Below are 20,484 nucleotides of genomic sequence, written 5' to 3'. Positions count from 1 at the left end.
TGAATTGTAAAAATTTTAGCTTTAGAAAGATTTTTAAAACCTTAAAGAGTAAATATTTTAGTTAAAACTAACTTAGCTTAAATAGGAGGTTGAAAACATTTTGATAAATACTTAACTTTTAGAATAAATTTTCTTGTAGACTTTTTAGTTGAATAGAAAAAACCTTTATCAAAAGTTAAGTAGGGAGCTTAGTTTAAAAATAATCTATTTTTTAGAAAGTACTTAGATTAACAAAACTTTTTCCTTAAAAAAAATTCCAGAAACTAAGTTTGGAAAGAAGTTTTTATCTAAGTTTGTTGACTTTGAAAAGTAACTTAGAAAAAATATTAGTGTAAAAAGAGCGAACAAAAATATTTGATAAAACTTAAAAAAAATTTAGAGATTCAAAAATTAATTTTACTTAGTTAAATTTGAAAAATACTTAGCTTAAATAGTATCAACATGTAAAACTTTAGCTAAGTCCACTTTCACTTAGAAGAGTAAGTCAATGTTAAAGAAAAGTTAGCTCTCTTTTCCAAAGGTCCTAAAGTCCAAGCATGAGTAATTAAAAAAATAAAACTAAATACTTAATTTTGTTAGCCAAATGTCTAACCATTAGCTACTAGCTGCTTACCTAAAAGGTAATAGCTTTCACTTGGTTAGTCAAGTTAAGTCAGTGATCTAGTTAGATTCGACTAAGATAGGATAACTTAACTTGATCAATGTAAATATGGTATTTATTGTCCAGACTTATGTCGATGCACAGACATAAGCATTCTTAAGTCCAGACAATACCCTATGCATCTCACAATTCTAAGTGTTTTAATACACAAGCAAGTTAAACCTAGTGTGCTTGTGAGATGCTCTGGCTGAAACTAGGGGTACATGATTTCTAGGGGATAAATTCCTAGGCTAAGTCCAAATTTTTGAAAACTAACAAAATTGGGATTTTTGAAAACTATTTTTCCTAGAATTTTTAAAGACACTTTTAAAATTAGGTTGATTTTAAAAACATAATTTTTGAGATAGTAAACCAGAAGCAATTTTTTTTAAAAAATAAGTTCTATTCTACCATGCACATTCCTATTTGTCTTCTAAGTACACCGAACTCAAGTTCAGGTAAGACCTTTGTGAATGTGTCAACCAGGTTTGATTTGGACTCAACATAGTTAAGTATAATATCACCTTTAGCTACGTGATTCCTTACAAAGTGGTGTTTTACTTCTATATGTTTAGTCCTTGAGTGGTGAATTGAGATCTTGGTTAGATTGAATGAACTTATGTTATCAACTGAAATTTTCATATTTTGATATTCTAGTTGATAGTCTTTTGTTAATGTTCCGCAAGTGTACGGATACGTCGTCAGTAATAAAGAAAGATATCGTATCCACAGGGACTGGTTATAACCCCTAAAGATATCTCAACATGAATTAACTAAACAACTAATCAATTGATTTATAAAAGCTAGGTGCAACTATAGAAAGTAAAACCTAGAAGTAAAAGCATAAAAATAGGGATAAGGGCTATGATAAAGGATGTTCTAGGAGTTTTGGTTTCTTTGTAATGTTATTCAATGTAAATGATCTACCAAATCTTATTCCTCAATTGTCCATCATTTGTAGAAGGTTGCCGATTCTCTCTTGTAATAGACAATTGGCTTAGGACTAAAATCTATATCTAAATATGATCAATTAGGAATGATTCCTATGATGTCCTTGTTAGTTAGAGCCCTAGAGCCAATCATTTTTTGATGATTGTATGGACTCATGTATATCATATTCTTGTATATTAATAAAGGCATTTGTTTGGTTATTATACTTATTTGTATTAGTGCCAAATAGACTAAGTATAATAGCGTCCTTGAGTAGAAGGTTCATACCTATATCAATCGATTAGTTGAATCGATAGTGAGATGATATAGGGAACACTACTCTAAATCATTCCTAGTCGAGTATTAACATTCAGGGACAATGTTAATGCAATAAGACTAGCATGTAGGTCAGTTCGATGACTTGATCTCACAAGTCATGGATATAGAGATATCAAGCTGACACATGGGTATACATTGGAGAATGTATCTGAATGACCGCCATGAGAAAGTATCATGGATCGTTATGAGTGTCATATACTTTCTCATGTGGCTATTAGTATGACTATTAGTCCTTGGACCAAGTCACCATGGATCCTACAAGGAGTTATGTACTTTGGTTTTCAAGCGTCACCGTAATCGGTGGACTATAAAGCGATTATTGGGTATGTAACGATGCGGAGGGAGGACTACTGATGGGATCTATCCTCCCATATATGGCGGCGACATCGCTATTCTTGATAGAGTGAGACCACTGAGTGCATGGCCATGTCCAAATGAGTCAACATTAGATGTTGAGCTCATTTGATCGAGTGAGTCTACTTGGAGTTCAAGATTTAGATTGATTAGAGGATGACATGGTCTATGCCTCACATTGATCAATCTAGATGTCTAGGATAGAAGGACAATGTCATATATTTTGTGAGGAGTCACAATTGGTAGTCACAAGGTGATGTCGGATCTCGACATTCTTGTAACTTGGGTAGTAATGATGTGTTGCTAGATACCGCTCATTACTTATGCTCCTAAATGGGTTTAGGGCATTGCCAACGTTACAAGAACCTATAGGGTCACACACTAAGGACAATTAGATGGAGATTTGGTTCATATGATGAACCAAGAGGATTAGATTCATTTGATGAATCATATTGGATTAAGAGTAATCCAAATTGGGCTAATTGAGTTGGACTCAAGTTGATTCATGTATTTAATGAGTCTAATTTAGATTATGACTCATTAAATCAACTTAATTTAATGAATTAGATTCATTATATTAAGTTGGCTTGAATCATATGGTTGGATTAGATCAACCATGAGAGAGATTTGATCAAGTTTGACTTGATTTGAGAGGAAGAGAAAAAGTCATGTTTGACTTGACTTTTTGCCACATCACTAGTGAGTTGGCAAGATGTGGACCAATAGGATTGCTCCACATCATCAATGTGTGCCACCTCATGGAGGTTACAAGCCTCCATAGCATTTAATGTGGCCGGCCCACATTAAATGAGGAGGTTACACTTGTTGCCATGTCATTTAGTGAGGTGGCAAGATGTGGACCAATAGTGTTGATCCACATCATCCTAGAGTGCCACCTCATGGGGGTTACAACTCTTAATGGTCTCCACATTAATTGGAATTAATGTGAGAGTTACAAAATGTGGCCGGCCACTCTAGTGGGAATGAAAATATTCATTTTTCATTCAAGTGTGATTAAGTCATCTTCTTCCTCTAGAGCTCTCTCTTCTCCCTCTCCTCCTCTCTTGGCCGAACAAGACAAGGTGCTAGCACACCTTTGTTTGGTCTTCTCCATCAAGGATTGTTCGTGTGGATACTTCTAGAGGACCGTACACTTAACGGTCTAGAGATCCGGCACCTTGGACGAGCGGGAACGTGAAGGGCTTCGCTACAATGGTAATGATCTTAACTTTAGTGTAGATCTAAAGTTTTTACAAACTCGTACAAGAAAAAGGTTTTTCGAAAAGTTTTTGTTTACGAATCTTTGCACGAGATCCATGGCTTTGGGTGATTCGGGGTTTCCGCGACGCGAAAAAGCAGTTTTCGCGGCCCGATGAACCCAACAGTCCTTACATGGGCTTGCTTGTCACGTGTGTCCCTCGAATAATAAACATAGAAATGCATTACTTCTCAACCTATATTAAGATATAAAAGATTAATGCATACAATCTATCCTACCCCCTTGAATGTCCTTATTTCCCCTTCAAGATTTTCCCTCAATCGTTCTTACACGGGCTTGTCTGTCACGTACGTCCCTCGGATAATCGAATGAGGGATTACCTCTAAAAGATCCACAAGACACTCAAACATTCAATCAAGTATGGTAATTAAGTCCAATCACATCAATCCACACAAGATCAAATAGATACAAACAAGACAACATCATAGAAATAGGAAATTGGTAAATCCACAAGAGTTTACATCAAAATACATTACAAATACTCCCTCCATCCTAGAACAAAGAGATATAATCCATAGAATAGGAAAAGAAACCCAAATACAAGAAGATTACAAGCATCTTGATCCCAAAATCCAAGAAGAGAAAGTGAAGAAAAGCTTATCTACGATGAAGAACGGTCTTCGGATCCAATCCTCGTTCCCGGGGTCGATTCGTTGAAGATCTGCCCTTAGATCGCCGAAAAATCCCTCCAAAAAGGTGAGGAATCGCCCAAATCTCGTCCTCTCCCAAGAGGGAGAGCTCCCCTTTCAAATGGTGAAAGAACCCCTTATATAGAGCAGAGATTTTGGGCGCCACACGGCCCCGAGACCTGGGCGTGTGTGAGACACGACCTAGGTCATTCTCTTCACTGCCCCTCTCACACGGCCATGTGATGCACACGGCCGTGACATGTTCTGCCACGACCACCCTTGCATGGTCATGTAGATCTACACGGCCTGAACTCATGCACGACCGTGTCTGGGACACGACCAGGGCTTGTTTAGCTTCTTGAAAAATTGCACGGCCATGTCTAGGACATGACCATGTACTGCTTTGGCTCTGGAAGGCTTGCACGGCCGTGTCTAGGACACGACCATAGTCTTCTTCTTCTCTGGAAATGTGACACAACCATGTTATGGCCGTGTGGTTCTCACACACCGCTTTCATGGCCCTTGTCATAGCTCTAAATGGCTATGTTTCATTGCATCATCTTTTACACCATCAATATGGGGTTTCTCTGGTTGAAGTCTTCATCAAAGTTGTAGATCTTGAAGTTATCTATAAATTGATGTAAAGAACAGCCCAAAACCCCAACCGAGCACAAAGTTATAGCCATTTTACTTTTGGTCTACAATGCTGAAAATTTCACATGGCCTTAACACGGCCGTGTGACATTCACACGACCCCCACATGGCCTCCACACGGCCATGTGGTCTCCATACGGACAAAACCTACAAGGACTTAGTTTTTGCATGCCCGTGACACTCTGGACTTCATTTAAGCTCCAAATCACGTCCTATCAATCAAAACAAGCAAAGAGCAGATCTCCGAACAGAATATAATGAAAGTATGACATTACAATGAAATATGGTGCAATAAACATAAATTATGCTAATGAAATACAAGTAGATGTGCGTCAAAACATGCATAAAAGTGTATATAATCTACGCACATCACACCCCCAAACTTAAACCTTTGCTTGTCCTTAAGAAAAACCAGCAATCTAGATTTATGTAGTTAAATAGTGCATCATAATATCTAGAAAATTAATCTAATCCTATCAGATGATTTCATTGGTGAGCAAGATACAAAAGTAGTTTGAGTATGACCTAAGTAGTAGTCCTCCGTGCTCAGTGCAATGGTGGCCTAAATTTTTCAAGTTTCAATCCCTAAGTCTAGTCAAGTCATCATAAAATTGTGTTCCTTATGCTTCCGGTGATAGGCACTTACCTGCCATGTAACGCCCACCCTTCTTACCCAAGGGCGGCGCTACGTTCTTATACTACTTACGTACATGTTTTACTATAACAGCGGAAGAATAAAAACTTTAAAGAATTTAATTTATTAAGCATAATATCACATATTCTGATTTGTTCAAATGTGCATATATTGAACTTATAACTAAAAATATTAATTTGTCCGAATCGTCCTAGCCGAGCCACCACCACACACATCACTATCTGCTCCTCCTGCTGCATCCTTTCTCTTTTATCTGCGGTACAAGGAAAGTAAGCTATGAGCACTCATGGCTCAGTAAGTTTCTTTCCTACTCACTAAAACCGAATTCATATCATTGCATATCAATATCATGCGAGGTATCATAAGCATAGGACATACAAGGGTATCATATTCATATCCATATCATAATATCACATGACATTATATCTAATCATCAGATAATTCAAGCACATATGTAGGCAATGCATCATGAATTTGAAAACTTATACTTATAAGTACTTGAAATTAATATCATCATCATTTGGGATCCCGGTTTGTACCACATACTTAATGCGTAGGTCCAAGGTAGCAAGTCTTGAGCCCTACCATGCATACATACTAGGCCCGAGTCTTACTCCATCGACCTAGGGCACTCAAAGGCCTATTACTGACGAGGCCCGAGTCTTACTCCATTTACGGAGCCCACCCTTGGTACAAACCATAAAAATAACTTATCATGCATAACTATCATATCATGTCCTTAACAATCTTTCATGCATTTATTCTTTTCATTTCTTTTCATTATGTATAGCATTTTCTATGCTATCACATATCATAACATAACTTCATTTCTTTTCATTATGTATAGCATTTTCTATGCTGTCACATATCATAACATAACTTCATTTCTTTTCATTATGTATAGCATTTTCTATGCTATCACATATCACATTTTCTATGCTATCACATATCATAACATAACTTCATTTCTTTTCATTATGTATAGCATTTTCTATGCTATAACACATCATGGCATATTTCATAATATAACTTCATTATGCATATCATTTCATAACTAAAGCAATCATGCATTCTAACTTATTATCATATCATTTTCATACAGCATGGCATAGACATATTTAATTTTTGTTCTAGGGTTTCTAGGGCATCTATCCCTTCATGGCCGAACACATAATGATTCATTTAGGTCATACAAACATGTATCACATTCACACATTATCAAGTTTTCATAAGAAGTACTTTTAACCCCTTAGATTTCATTTCCAAGGCCTCTAGGTCCTTTAAACCTTACTTGGCCGAAATTCATAGAATATAAACTTCCTTTAAGTGGCCTAAAGCATGGGAAACCTAAGTAAATTTCATAGCAAGATTTACTAAGAACATCATACACAAAGTTGGATCATAAACAAGCTAGGACTCTTATGATCTTACATGTCATAAATCATGTAACTAATTTTCTACATTCCAATTAAACATGAGAGCATTAATCATCTTTCATAACATAATATCACAGAGGTCATTGAGCATATTAGAATTTTATTTAAGCTTCTCTAAACCATCACCTTACCATGGCCGAAATATTAAGAGTAAGGTTTATGAGTTTCTTTCAACATACAAGTATACAACTCTTAAGAACTTTATATCATGTCATATAAGCATAGTTATTTTAAATTCAAGGTCCTCCTAACCCTAAATTCTTTCTTGGCCAAAACATGAGAGTGGGGTTCTTTTGGTTCCAATCAACTTCCAAGCAAGAAAACCATAGGAAGGTCCTTAGCATTTCATAGAGGGAACCTTGCACTAGTTTGGTTAGACAATAATTTTCCTAACCTATTTACAATATTTTTGATTGAAATTCTAGGGTTACATACACCTCTGATCATGCATCATATATGTATAAAAACATAGGGGAAAACTTTCTTTCAAGGCATAGAAAAAGAATCCGAAAATCACATGAAAGCCTTGTACCGCAGGTGAGGGGAAGCTTACCTTCTTTGCTTAAGTTTCCTAGAGTTGAGAACTTGCTTGTGGACCTTTCTTCCTTGCTTGCTTTGCTCGACACCAATGGAGGAAGAAGTGGCTAGGTCTTTTGGTGGAGGGGAGGAGGAAGAAGAGGAGGCTTCTTCCTCTTGTGTTGCTCGGCAACAAAAAGAAAGAAAGAAGGGGGAGAGTTGTTGCTCTCGGCAACAAGAAGAAGAAAAGAGGGAGAGGTGAGTCTCGGCACAAAAGGGAGGAGAGGAGGAGAATGAGTGGGGGATGAAGTTGAAGTCACCCCTCCATGCCTATTTATACTAAAATGAGGGGAGGAACTTGACTTGATTCATCCTCCCTATTCATTTCTCCCCTTAAATGACAAGAATATTCTAGAGAAATGCCTTTTAAGTTCTCTCTTTTCTTTCCCTTAATTTCTCTCTTTTCTCTCCTTTAATTAAAATTCCTATCTCTCCTCTTACAATATCCTCTCCTATCCCACTTGGTTAACACATGCATGCATCCACAAGAGAACCAAGGATCAAAACTTGTTTATGTATATTTTTATTTCTTTTTACTTCCTTTTCCTTTTAAGTAGAAAGAATCCTTTCTTATTCTTAACTACTTAATCCTTTCTCTCCTTATCAATAATTCTCCTATCCCCTTTGGTATCCTATACATGTTCCTTACAAGAGATCCAAGGTTCAATCTCTCTTCTAACATTTTATTTTCTTTTGTACATAATAATTCGTATATTACTATATTATGCATTATGCATAAACATTTCATACATATATATATTATCTCATATTTCTTCCTTTTGTCCATATTAATTCCATACATTTTAAATCATGCATAGATGATTTATATTCTCAACTTTATTTTTCTTTCATAAAGTTTTAATCATCCATCTTAATATTTAACTTAGAATATTTACACCTTCTTTTCATTCGTACTCTCATTATCCTTACTTTCTTATCTAGGCTTTCTAGGGGTGTTACATGCCACACGCAAGGTTTGTTCCCCACAAATATACTATGCATCGTCTACACAATATCTCAAAGGAATACTCAGTATCAAGAGAAACATAACATTCATTTCCCCTGTAACCTAACTCGGTCTCAAAGGGGTGAATTACTAGTTTCCACTCATGATAACTATTTTTTATCCCTTATTTTTTTTCTTTGAATGCTTTCAAAGTGTCAAACTTGAACAAACTTTCATTTTTTTTCCTTGGGATTGATTTTTCCAAATGAACTTACATGATCTGAGTTTATCCAGTAACCAAAATGTAGTTGAGAGGTCACCATAGAAGCACAAGTACTAGTCCAATTCTATGAATTATAAATATTTTAGAATTATCAACCATCAAAAATAGGCATAGTGTATAGAGATCCTAAAACAAGGCCAATATTTAAACTCTTATAGTAAAAATATTGCTCACTTCATGCTATCATAGATAGAAAAAGATAGATCACTAAACATAATAACACCATAAGTAACCAATAAACCACATAGAATCTAGAATAAACGTGCTAGTATTTTGCAATAAGGACAAACAAACATGATGCGATGAATGATGCAACTAGCAAATTTTATTAGGCAAAAAGAAATGAGCAAACTAAACCAAATGCATCCCCCCAGACTTAAACTTTTCATTGTCCCAATGAAAACTAAAACTAATATGGAGGAGATTAAAAAGAAGAGAAGTTACCAAATGATGCGTGCCAAATGTCCATGTCATGAACTTCTCCATCATATAGTTGCACTCCTCCTAATCTTTGAGTCCCATAAAAGAAAATAGACAACAAAAATTAAGTAGAGGATACAAATTTATTATAAAGAAAGAAATGAAACTAGAAAGAAACTAAAAATATGAATGAAAACAAGATTGAAGAACTTGGGTTACTTCCCAAGAAGCGCTTGTTTAAGGTCATTAGCTTGACCACCTCATAAGATTCATCTAAATCTCGCTCTTGGAGGGGTAAGATATTTCAACACCCTCCTACCGAGGGCTCTTATTATGGAGAGACCTTCCAATATAGGAATTACAAAATGAAATATTGCTCTCTCCATCTTCGTCTTCTTTGAAGTTGTCTCAGGTGGTCGAAGACGGTTCAGTGTGAGCTTCCAATTATTAGCCCAAGTGAAATCTGCACATGCAAAGAAAATACAAATCTCCCACAAACATATTAGATAAGATAGAGCCATAACCATGTTAAGATAAGCAGAATAAGAAATAAAAACTGAATCACATCTAACAAAGTCAATGATAGGTACCTCTATAAAATTTTTCAAAAGATCACAAGAAATACTAACCTTACTTTGCTGAGAGATATCTGAAATTTCTAAACATGTAGATGTGACTTCCTATGAATCAAATGATAGTTCTAGCTCTAGCTCAGGTGTTGATGATATCAATGATGGTGATTCTTGAGACTCTACTATTTCTGCAAAAGTCCCTACACATTGTTCCACAACATGATCAATTCTTATAACCTCTAAGGGTTTTTTGGACAAAGGTGATGATCCTTGAGATGCTGCTTCCACAACACAGCTCCCTTCATATTCTTCCATATCATCATCATCAACACATATATCAAAAAATAAACCAACATCTATATCCTCAATAGGAGAATCAATAACAAGAGGATCAATAACTTCACTTGTAGTTTTAAATTGATCTACCACATCACATTCATCATCAGAAAATTTAATGTCATTATAACATCCTATAAAATTTGAAGGCGGATCTGAAAATTTATTTACCACTGCATTATCAATAAAATCCTCATCTGAAGTGTAACAACCCAAATTTCCCTATTGCGAATCCTAATAATGCTTAAAAATATTTAGAAATGCTTTAGAAATATTCTAGAGATTTTAAGGAATTTTTAGAGTATTTTATGCAATTTTTGGAGTTCGTTTGGTATTTTTACAAAAGGAAGAAGTTTTAAAAAAATAAAGAGGTTCGGTCGAGGTTCGAACTCACGACCTCCTACCTGAAGCAAAACTTAAGTGAAACGTGATGACCAGGAAACCCAGCAGGGCCGTGCTGATTAAGGAAGGAGAGGATTTTATTTAAGTAGTAGTTGGTAACAGGATATTGGAGTTATAAAGAGAGGACTTAGGTATTATCCCGTGACCTAAAACCCTTTTCCTTCTTCCTCTCGCGTGCGATGGCAGCTCGGGTGAAAACGCAAGGAGGAGTTAGGGCATCGTCTCTGGCGGTCGGCAAAGGATCATCCGAAGGTTTCCTCACATCCTCATGATCCTCTCGGCAACGAGAACACGTAGGCGCAAGAAGAGGCTGGAAACTCGAGTTATCCGAACCCTAGAAGCCCTTCTTGTTCGGTTGTGAGTCCAAGAAGCAAAGTAAGTTTCTTCTCACCTGCTGTAGGAGTGGTTTCAGATCTTTTTCTCCTTGAATTCGAAGCATATTGTAAGATTTTTAGTTTTGAAATTTCTGCCGTGAGTTTCAAAGGAAGAACATGAAAAGGATAAGTATGTGGAGTATTTTGCTTCTTTTAGTTTTCTACCGTGAGTCTCAAAGGAAGAACATGAAAAGGATAAGTATGTGGAGTATTTTGCTTCTTTTAGTTTCTGCCGTGGCACTGAAAAGGAGAAATTATTTGTGGTTTCGATGTGTATGGAAGCTAGGGAATTTCGGTTTTTCTTTTGTTGTCGTGGCACATAGCATGAAAAAGAAATGATGTTTTAGTTTTCAGTAGTAAATCTTTGTAGCATTGAGCATGAAGAATTGATACTTTCTCCTTAGTTCCTAGTAGCAAATTCTTCCTCTAGTTGCATTTTGTATAACTGCTATATACATATGATGATATGCATGTGTACAGATTTAATGTTTTTTTTTTAGCGTGAAGAATTGATATGCATGTGTACAGAACTGAGCATGAGGAATCGATTTGCATTTTGGTTCAGTTTGGTTATGCTTCCTTGCTACATTCATTCAAGTGTACAGATTTAAGTCTCTTTATTCTAACATGTGGTTTAGATATGCTTCCTTGTTACCACTCATTCTAGGATCCAGATTTGAGTTCCTTTATTCTAGCATGAGGTTTAGATATGTTTTCTTGTTACATTCATTCTAGGATACAGATTTGAGTTTCTTTATTTTAGCATGAGGTTTAGATATGCTTCCTTGCTACCATTCAAATAAGCATACAGATTTAAGTTCCTTGTTATCTCAATATGCATGAACGATTTTATTTATAAGCATGCAGTGTTTGGTATCTCAATTGTAGACTTCAGTTTTATATTTTTGTATCTGGAGTCAATTGTTGTAAGAATAGCTTCTTATCTTGCTCTGGATTTTTGTACATATACCTTTATGAGTAATTATAAGTAAAAAAGACCAAGGTCTTAATTTTGTTCCCAAATTCCAGCATTTGAGGATTAGCAGTACGTCTAGTGCTTGAAGAAATGCCGAGGCATTATATACTAGAAGTATTAAAAGATAAAAGTTATTTTATTTGAAAAGGCTAGTACCCGACTTCCGAGGTTGTCGTTAAACAAATCCAGGTGACCAATTCTGAGGTCTTGGCCCTGGTAAGACCAAGGTCTTTACCCTCGTAGGAATGATGTGTCGCTACCTCAGTCTCTATTAGGGAGCGCGCTTTGGTACTACGTCTGGGCCCAAGAAAGAATTGATTATTTTTTTTAAGTATTAAAGTATAAATTTTAAACAAGTGAAATAAGCTTCACATAAGTTTAAAGTTTAGCAAGTTTAGTTTCCAATATGCTAGCATGTTATTTAGATTTTCATACTGTTGTTAGATGAGCATGATTAGCTTTACATGTTTAGCATTTCAGTATGTTTGATTCCTCTATTATCAGATGAGCATGTTTAATATTTCTTTTAAAGCATTCTGTTTAAGATTTATTCTTATTCACATACATATTCGAGTTTTGTGAGTTAGATAGCGCTTACTAAGAAATTTTACTTATAGATGCATTTTCCTCTTACTACAGATAAAGGAAAGGAAAAGCTATAGCAAAGGAAGACGGCAAGGAGGTGCGGATGGATGTGTGATGCCTGGACTATAGAAGCCTTGGGATTTAGCATAAGAATTTATTAAGATTTTTTTTTATTCAGATTATTGAATATTTTATGTTAGAACTTTTCCTTTTTATTATCAGAGTGACTTTAGGTATTTAGAATTCTTCCTTTTAATTGCTATGTACAATAGTTCCATGATTTGAGTTGTAGTATTATTGCATGCATGTTCTGATTAATACATATATTTTAGCATGTTTAGATTGATGTATAGTTTTAGTTGTGTATACATGCTGGAGTAGAATGTAGAGATAAGTTATTCATGTTTCCGCTGTCAATAATTACATGTTTAGAGAGTTTTATGTATTGATAATTACATGTGTGCAATGTTAGTTATGAAAAATTAGTAGTCGAGTAGCGCCCCATCCTCACAGACTAGTAATGAGGAGGGTGGGGTGTTACAAGTTGGTATCAGAGCAGTTCCTATTCTCCAGCATCACACATCATCACCAACCTTGCCGTCTTCAAGTTAGAAATCATTTAATTTTTTTTTCATTAGTATGCTTTTCCTTATTATTTACAGTAAAGAGAAATTTTTTTTAAGTATTTGATCATGTGTTACCTAGTTAGTTTCACTTATAGATGCATATGGAAAAATACCCTATTAGTATTTTGGGTTTAAGAAAAGTATAAGAATGATAAAGAAAAGAAAGAAAAAGGCCAAGGCCTTAAGTAGATCCCAAAGTCAAGACTTTAGGGATTTTGGCACACAAGGTGTTTGTTAAAATGCCAAGGCATTTAAAGAAGAAGTAATTAAGATATTTTACTTTGAAAGGCCAGAAATAGCACTTAATGTGAGTAGTGGAACTCACCGACCACAGACTGGTGAAGAGCTGGTCAACAGAGTATTAGTTGTTGAGCAGTATCTGAATAGCATCAAGGCACAACAAATGCAATTCAAGCCAGTCAAGATAGAGGACAAGATAGCAGGGAGTCTGAAGCCCCAGGCAAGCAAGCAGCACTGGAAGGGCAAAGATAACAAAAGAAAACGATGGAATACAGGAGGCAGCCAAAAGGGAGGTCCAGTAGACAAGCAGGCCAAGTTCCCTCCCTGCCCTAAATATGGGAGAGTACATCCAGGAGACTTTATTTTGGGTATGACTGGATGTTATTCATGCGGTCAAGAAGGACATCTGGCTAAAGCGTGCCCTAACAAGTTTAAAGCACCTCAGTAATAGGCAGAGCCATACGGGAGCAGGACTCAGTTACACTACATGCCTGTAACTCTGGACGGACCTCAGCTCAGTCAAGGGAGGTTGGAAGCCCCACCAGTTCCAGCCAGTGCCAGAGTATTCCCCCTCACTAAAGAGGAAGACCCAGAAATTCCTCTCTTCCCTAACAACTCAGCAAATGTTAGCTAAAGGGTGTGCTGGTTTTCTTGCACACATTGTGAATACAGAAGAACGAAAAGGACCCAAACAGGAAGACGTTCGGGTAGTCTGTGAGTATCCAGAGGTATTTCCAGAAGAGCTACCTGGACTACCTCCCAACAGAGAAGTGGAGTTTGAAATTTAGTTGGTACCTGACATCGGCCTAATTTTAAAAGCTCTGTACCGGATATCTCCAGCAGAACTGAAAGAGTTACAAGAACAGCTCCAGGAGCTACTTGACAAAGGTTTCATCCGTCCTAGTCACTCACCATGGGGAGCTCCGGCGTTGTTCATTAAGAAGAAAGACGGATCTATGCGAATGTGCATCGATTATAGAGCGCTGAACAAAGTGACAATTAAGAACAAGTACCCTCTTCCCAGAATAGATGATCTATTTGATCAGTAAAAGGGGGCAACAGTCTTCTCTAAGATAGATCTGCGCTCTGGGTACCATCAGTTGAAAGTGAAAGAAAGTGATATACCCAGAACAGCTTTCAGGACCAGATACGGACACTACAAGTTTGTAGTCATGCCTTTTGGAGTGACTAATGCACCTGCAGTCTTCATGGACTTAATGAACAGAGTGTTTAGAGAATACCTTGATAAGTTTGTCATTGTGTTCATCGACGACATTCTGATATATTCAAGAACCCCAGAGGAGTAAGACACGCACTTGAGAATAGTACTGCGAACCCTTAAGCGAAAGTAGCTTTATGCTAAATTCTCAAAGTTTGAGTTCTGGTTAGAACAGGTGGCGTTTCTAGATCACATCATTTCTAAAGAAGGTATTCAAGTGGATCCTGCCAAGATAGAAGCTATCAACAACTGGAGTAGACCCAAGAACGCCAGGGAGATCAGAAGCTTCCTTGGTTTAGCAGGGTACTACAGGAAATTTCTGGAGAACTTTTCCAGGATAGCCTCTCCAATAACGGCCTTAACCAGGAAGAACAAGAAGTTTGAATGGTCAGATAAATGTGAGCAAAGTTTCCAAGCATTGAAGAAGAGATTGACCAGTGCTCCATTCTGACTGTTCCGGAGAGTGACAAGAGTTTTGACATCTACAGTGATGCTTCCAAGATGGGCCTTGGAGCTGTTCTCATGCAAAAAGGGAAGGTTATAGCTTATGCTTCCAGACAACTCAAAGATTATAAGAAGAACTACCCCACTCATGATCTTGAGCTGGCAGCCGTGGTCTTTGCACTAAAACTCTGGCGACATTATTTGTATGGAGTTCAGTGCAGAATCTTCACCGACCATCAGAGTTTAAAGTATTTCTTTACCCAGAATGATTTAAACATGAGACAGCACAGGTGGCTAGCGTTGGTTAAAGATTATGACTGTGAAATCCTCTACCACACAGGTAAAGCTAACAAAGTGGCGGATGCACTAAGTCGAAAGTCTTGTGCAACCCTGATGCACTTATCATCATTAGCACTGCCACTGCAGAAGGAATTGTCAGATTTTGGAGCCGAAATTATTTATGGGCAACTCTCTGCATTGACTTTAGAGTCAACCCTGCTTGAGGATATACAGAGAAAGCAAAGTGAAGACCCAGATATCCAGAAGATCAAGCAAGGGATACAAAAAGAATAAAATTTAGAGTTTCGAGTATCAGAAGTGAAATTCTTTATCAGAGGAGCTGCCTTTATGTTCCCAATTATGAGGAATTGAGGGGGAAGATTCTGGAAGAAGCTCATAGTACACCGTACTCCATGCATCCTGGTTCCACCAAGATGTATCAAGATTTGAAGTAGAGATTCTGGTGGTTTGGACTCAAGAGGGATGTAGCAAAATATGTCAGTACCTGTCTAACATGCCAGAGAGTCAAAGCAGAGAACCAGATACCAGGAGGAGTTCTACAGCCTCTCCCAATACCAGAGTGGAAGTGGGAAGAAATATCCATGGACTTCATAACAAGTCTTCCAAGAACCACTAATGGGTATGATGCGATATGGGTGATAGTGGACATATTGACCAAGCCTGCCCATTTTCTAGCCATCAAGGTGTCCCACTCTATAGAGCAGTTGGCACAGCTATATGTTAAGGAAGTGATAAGACTTCATGGAGTTTCGAAGTCGATTGTTTCCGATAGGGATGGGCGCTTCACCTCTCAATTTTGGGAGTGTGTCCAGAATGCATTAGGCACCAAACTCAAGTTCAGTACAGCCTTCCATCCCTAGACTGATGAACAGACATAACGAGTAAATCATATTTTAGAAGACATGCTCAGGGCTTGTGCATTAGATTTTAAAGGTAGTTGGTGCAAGTATCTGTACTTAGCTGAATTCGCCTACAACAATAGCTATCAGGCCACTATCAAGATGGCACCGTATGAAGCACTGTATGGCCGGAAGTGCAGATCACCCATATGTTGGTTGGAGGCTGGAGAAAGAGAAGAGATGGAATCAGAATTGGGCACGTAGATCGAGATGATAGAAGAAACCACACAGACTATCCAGAAAATCAGACAGAGAATTGAGACTGCTCAGAGCAGACAGAAAAGTTATGCTGACACACGCCGTAGACCACTTGAATTCCAAGTAGGGGATTCAGTCTTTCTCAAAATTGCTCCTATGAAGGGAGTAATGAGTTTTGGCAAAAAGGGCAAGTTAAGTCCTCGCTACGTAGGACCTTACCTGATCATAGAAAGGATTGGAAAAGTAGCTTACAAGCTGGACTTACCACAAGACATGTCAGCAATACACAACGTATTTCATGTCTTCATGCTAAAGAAGTGCCTCCACGACCCTAGCCAAGTGATTCAGCCTTAGTCAGTGCAGATCCAGGAGGATCTTAGCTATGAGAGCAGACCTACACAAATAGTGGACAGAGAAGTTAAGAGACTAAGGAACAAAGGAGTACTACTAGTGAAGGTCATCTGGCAGAACCAGAAGCACGAGGAAGTTACTTGGGAGCGTGAGGACAGTATGAGACAGAAATATCCAGAATTATTCTAAGTTCGAGGATGAACTTTTTATAAGGTATAGGGAATTGTAATGACCCAAATTTCCTCATTTCGAATCCTAATAGTGCTTAAAAATATTTAGAAATGCTTTAGAAATATTCTAGAGATTTTTAGGAATTTTTAGAGTATTTTTATGCAATTTTTGGAGTTCGTTTGGTATTTTTACAAAAGGAAGAAGTTTTAAAAAAATAAAGAGGTTCGGCCGAGGTTCAAACCCACGACCTCCGACCTGAACCAAGACTTAAGCGAAACGTGATGACCAGGAAACCCAGCAGGGCCGTGCTGATTAAGGAAGGAGCGGATTTTATTTAAGTAGTAGTTGGTAACAGGATATTGGAGTTATAAAGAGAGGACTTAGGTATTATCCCGTGACCTAAAACCCTTTTCCTTCTTCCTCTCGCGTGTGACGGCAGCTCGGGCGAAAACACAAGGAGGAGTTAGGGCATCGTCTCCAGCGGCTGACCAAGGATCATCCGAAGGTTTCCTCACATCCTCACGATCCTCTAGGCAAGGAGAACACGTAGGCGCAAGAAGAGGCCGGAAACTCGATTTATCCGAACCCTAGAAGCCCTTCTTGTTCGGTTGTGAGTCCAAGAAGCAAAGTAAGTTGCTTCTCACCTGCGGTAGGAGTGGTTTCGGATCTTTTTCTCCTTGAATTCGAAGCATGTTGTAAGATTTTTAATTTTGAAATTTCTGCCGTGAGTTTCAAAGGAAGAACATGAAAAGGATAAGTATGAGGAGTATTTTTCTTCTTTTAGTTTTCTGCCGTGAGTTTCAAAGGAAGAACATGAAAAGGATAAGTATGTGGAGTATTTTGCTTCTTTTAGTTTCTGCCGTGGCACTGAAAAGGAAAAATTATTTGTGGTTTCGGTTTGTATGGAAGCTAGGGATTTTCGGTTTTTCTTTTGTTGCCGTGGCACATAGCATGAAGAAGAAATGATGTTTTAGTTTTCAGTAGTAAATCTTTGTAGCATTGAGCATGAAGAATTGATACTATCTCCTTAGTTCCTAGTAGCAAATTCTTCCTCTAGTTGCATTTTGTATAACTGCTATATACATATGATGATATGCATGTGTACAGATTTAATGTTTTTTTTTAGCGTGAAGAATTGATATGCATGTGTACAGAATTGAGCATGAGGAATCGATTTGCATTTTGGTTCAGTTTGGTTATGCTTCCTTGCTACATTCATTCAAGTGTATAGATTTAAGTCTCTTTATTCTAACATGTGGTTTAGATATGCTTCCTTGTTACCACTCATTCTAGGATCCAGATTTGAGTTCCTTTATTCTAGCATGAGGTTTAGATATGTTTTCTTGTTACATTCATTCTAGGATACAGATTTGAGTTTATTTATTCTAGCATGAGGTTTAGATATGCTTCCTTGCTACCATTCAAATAAGCATACAGATTTAAGTTCCTTGTTATCTCAATATGCATGAACGATTTTATTTATAAGCATGCAGTGTTTGATATCTTAGTTGTAGACTTCAGTTTTATATTTTTGTATCTGGAGTCAATTGTTGTAAGAATAGCTTCTTATCTTGCTCCGGATTTTTGTACATATACCTTTATGAGTTATTATAAGTAAATGAAGACCAAGGTCTTAATTTTGTTCCCAAATTCCAGTATTTGAGGATCAGCAGTACGTCTAGTGCTTGAAGAAATGCCGAGGCATTATATACTAGAAGTACTAAAAGATAAAAGTTATTTTATTTGAAAAGGCTAGTACCCGACTTCCGAGGTTGTCGTTAAACAAATCCAGGTGACCAATTCCGAGGTCTTGGCCCTAGTAAGACCAAGGTCTTTACCCTCGTAGGACTGGTGGCTCGCTACCTCAGTCTCTATTAGGGAGCGCGCTTTGGTACTCCGCCTGGGCCCAAGAAAGAATTGATTATTATTTTGAAGTATTAAAGTATAAATTTTAAACAAGCGAAATAAGATTCACATAAGTTTAAAGTTTAGCAAGTTTAGTTTCCGATATGCTAACATGTTGTTTAGATTTTCATACTGTTGTTAGATGAGCATGAGCAGCTTTACATGTTTAGCATTTCAGTATGTTTGATTCCTCTATTATCAGATGAGCTTGTTTAGTATTTCCTTTAAAGCATTCAGTTTTAGATTTATTCTTATTCATATGCATATTCGAGTTTTGTGAGTTAGATAGCGCTTACTAAGCAATTTTGCTTATAGATGCATTTTCCTCTTACTGCAGATAAAGGAAAGGAAAAGCTATAGCAAAGGAAGGCGACAAGGAGGTGCGGATGGATGTGTGATGCCTGGACTATAGAAGCCTTGGGATTTAGCATAAGAATTTATTAAGATTGTTTTGTATTCAGATTATTGAATATTTTATGTTAGAACTTTTCCTTTTTATTATCAGAGTGACTTTAGGTATTTAGAATTCTTCCTTTTAATTTCTATGTACAATATTTCCATGATTTGAGTTGTAGTATTATTGCATGCATATTCTGATTAATACATATATTTCAGCATGTTTAGATTGATATATAGTTTTAGTTGTGTATACATGCTGGAGTAGAATGTAGAGATAAGTTATTCATGTTTCCGCTGTCATTAATTGCATGTTTAGAGAGTTTTATGTATTGATAATTACATGTGTACAATGTTAGTTAAGAAAAATTAGTAGTCGAGTAGCGCCCCATCCTTACAGACTAGTAGTGAGGAGGGTGGGGTGTTACATGAAGAGTCTTCATCTTCGTATACATTCAAAAATCTGCACTCAACCATATTAGTGTCACTGGATTTGCCGAAATCTTTATTTTCATTGACCCCCACTAACCTTTGTGGAAAAGGAACCCTTAATGAAGGTCCTGGGAAAGATTGAACTTCCTTTTTCCCAAATTCCCTTTGAGCTTTTGGAGGAGGTCCAACTTGCTTATCTAGTGTTGGTGTGATCAATAACCCAACATCATCACACTTTTCACTAGATCTTGTCTGCGAAAGAGGGAGATCTCCTTTAAACCATTTTGAAACAATACTTTCAATCTTTGTCCCCAAATGTTTGAACTTCCCGCTCTTTGACTTGTGATTCTCAAGACTTATAGATGGTTGAGTTACAATTTATTTGATAGGCTCTATAACATTTATGGCTTGCACTTCATGAATATTTGAGGGAAATTTCATCCAACTTATGTTCGACCATTCATGGAAGTTCAATGTCACTTGATCAATTAACATATATTCTTCATCTACACTTTTGTCCATAAAAGATCCTCCAGCTGATGAATCCAATAAACTCTTGTCTGAGAAAGAAATTCCCCCATAGAATATGTGCAGAATCAACCATTTTTCAAAACCATGATGAGGGCACTGTCTTTGAAGACTCTTGAATTTATCCCAAGCTTCAAATAATGATTCTCCATATGCCTGAGCAAAATTTATTATGCAATTCCACATATACACTGTTCTATTTGGAGGGAAAAAATGATTCAGAAATTGCTTGTCCAATTGCTCCCAACTTGTGATACTTTGAGGATGGAGAGAATATAACCAAGTGTATACTATCAATGATACCTTGCTTTATCCTTAATATTGAAAGGAAATACCATCAATCGAACTGCATCTGCTAACACTCCTTCACATTTCTGTTGGAGTGTATA

General features: G+C 37.0%; 1 pseudogene; it reads left to right on the top strand.

The window, feature by feature from the left end:
• The first annotated feature begins 20,177 nt into the window (after positions 1–20,177).
• LOC121988147 lies at positions 20,178–20,275 on the top strand (annotated as a pseudogene).
• The last annotated feature ends 209 nt before the right edge of the window (positions 20,276–20,484 follow it).

The sequence above is a fragment of the Zingiber officinale genome, chromosome 5B (assembly GCF_018446385.1).
Source record: "Zingiber officinale cultivar Zhangliang chromosome 5B, Zo_v1.1, whole genome shotgun sequence".
NCBI classification, from domain to species: Eukaryota; Viridiplantae; Streptophyta; class Magnoliopsida; order Zingiberales; family Zingiberaceae; genus Zingiber; species Zingiber officinale.
The sequence above is the reverse complement of the archived record's forward strand: the minus strand, read 5'-3'. Positions and strand labels throughout refer to the sequence as shown.